Here is a 2,639-nt window from a genome sequence, read left to right as displayed (position 1 = left end):
CAACTCTACCATACTATCTTCCACTTAATGTAGTTAAAATTTTTTTCATTGCTGTATTCCTTGTTACCACATTATATTATATACCATATTATATGTGGTATAATATTTTTACAAATATATTTTAGAAAGTGAAAAATCTCTGTACCGAGGCAAACAACTTTCAACAATTTTTTTTTTTTTTTTTTGGTATGTAATTTCTTTTGCTTACCTTGGGAACTTGGGAAGGCAATTAAGGAAAGAAATAAAATATCCCCTGCTTTCTTTTTATAGTTTCACAACTGGCAGAAGTAACTATCTGGCTCTTTCTAGCTAAGGGATCATTAAAAATTTGCCACTTTGATGTGTCTACAGGGGAGAAAAAAAGTTTCTGTAAGCATTGCTCACAGGTTTCTGGATCTGCCAAAAGAGAACAAACAGAAAGAGATGAAGATGCTAGAAGTCTCAAGGGGTTTGTGAAAGATTTAGAAAGTGAGAATTCTCAATAATGCATTGTTCAAATTTCTTTTCATCAAACATGATGACATTGCAATATTTTCCTTTATTGTTTCAATAGTAAAATCATTAGAAAAAACACATCTTTCTTTCCAAAATATGAAAGTCATGAGGATATGAGCAAAGAATGGATTATTCATTGATGTTTACAAAACCAAAATATAAATAATTTGTTATTTCTGCCCACGTAAATTTTACATTTTGAGCTAAAATCCTAATTTCTATTTATTTCATTTTGCTCTGCCTGTCAGTTGTATTAGGGGAAACATTGACCTTCCTTTCTTTTTATTATTATAATAATGCCACTTACTCAGATTCACTAGGGATTGCAATACAAAGAACATTTACCTCTCTCACTATTTAAAATGTCCTTAGCAGCTATAGCCCTGGTACAAAAGCTAGTTAAATTTAGACTTTCTCCAATTCTTCCAGCTAATTTTGGACACTTACCTTTTAAACTATGCTGCTTAGAATATGAATACAGGCCAAATACTGCAATTATACATTCACTTGATAGAAATGAAGGTGGGCCATTATATTTCCTGTATTTCAGCAAACTGTGAACCTTTTCTTGAAAAAAAATGGACGGGTCATTCGAACTCCTCATTTAAATATGTACTAGGAAGATAATTCCACTGCTGAATAGCTAGAGTTATTACAGTTCCAACAATTGAACATACCTCTTCTGGTCATTGTAAGACTTACTGTTTCTTCTCTGACTTCTGAGTTACTGTTAATTTCTATCAAAATACTAGGAATTTCTTCACACCAATTAAGGACTGGAAAACTGGTTTATGGGAATTTCAAACTGATCACATGGACCACAGCCTTGTCTAACTCAATGAAACTATGAGCCATGCCGTGTAGGGCCACCCAGGACAGATGGGTTATGGTGAAGCTCTCACAAAATGTGGTCCACTGGGGAAGAGAATGGCAAACCACTTCAATATTCTTGCCTTGAGAACCCCATGAGTAGCATGAAAAGGCAGTTTGACATGTCAACCTTTTGCAAATGTTATTAGGGTAAGCAATGGCTTTTGATATTATAGATAAGGTACTTTTATTTTGTTGCACTTAAATATTGTAAAATGATTATAAAAATGTGCTGTTTACTTTTAGAAAAGCAAAAATAATAAGAATTTAACTGTTTTTGTTTAGTCACTAAGTACTATATGACTCTTTTGAGACCCTATGGACTGTAGCCCGCCAGGCTTCTCTGTCCATGGAATTCTCCAAGCAAGAAAGCTGGAGTTAGTTGCCATTTCTTCCTCCAGGGGATCTTCCTGACCCAGGAATCAAACCAGCATTTCCTGCACTGGCAGTCAGATTCTTTACAACTGAGCAACCAGGGAAACCCAAGGATTTAGCTAGGAAGGTACTAACAGAATTTAGTGCTTCTATTAAAAAAAAAAATGTTGAGAAAAGTGTCATAGATTTACAATTAATGCTATACATATGTATGATATTTTAATTTCATGTTGTTTATGGTAATTAATTTTCTTTTAATAATATCAATTGCTAAATAATTATGGAAATGCATATAAAGCTAACATTTTGTTTGAATAAAACACAAAGAACAATGGAAAGTGCTAGCAGAACCAACCAAACAAATTTTGGGAAAAAAAAAAACAAACTACTATAGATTGAAAGGTAATATTTAACATATATTACGATTCAGGTACTCACTTATGCCTAATATACTTGCTTTCAAGTTTACCTGTGTATAAGTACACTACATTGGTAACTCAGCTGGTAAAGAATCTGCCTGCAATGCAGGAGACCCCGTTGGATTCCTGAGTCAGGAAGATCTCCTGGAGAAGGGATGGGCTACCCAGTCCAGTATTCCTGGGCTTCCCTGGTGGCTCAGCTGGTAAAGAATCTGCCTGCAATATGGGAGACCTGGGTTCAATCCCTATGTTGGGAAGATCTTCTGGAGAAGGAAAGAGCTACCCACTGCAGTATTCTGGCCTGGAGATGGACTGTATAGTCCATGGGGTCACAAAGACACAACTGAGTGGCTTTCACTTCAAACTACATTGAACACCGTGGACCAACTTGGCTAAACTTTTTTAAAGTTTTGTTAGTTTTTTAAGTTGTGTGTGTGTTAGTCATGTCTGACTCTTTGTGGCACCATGGACTGTAGCCTG

This window comes from Oryx dammah, unplaced genomic scaffold, assembly GCF_014754425.2.
Source record: "Oryx dammah isolate SB20612 unplaced genomic scaffold, SCBI_Odam_1.1 HiC_scaffold_20, whole genome shotgun sequence".
Taxonomy (NCBI): Eukaryota; Metazoa; Chordata; class Mammalia; order Artiodactyla; family Bovidae; genus Oryx; species Oryx dammah.
Note: the sequence above shows the minus strand (reverse complement) of the source record.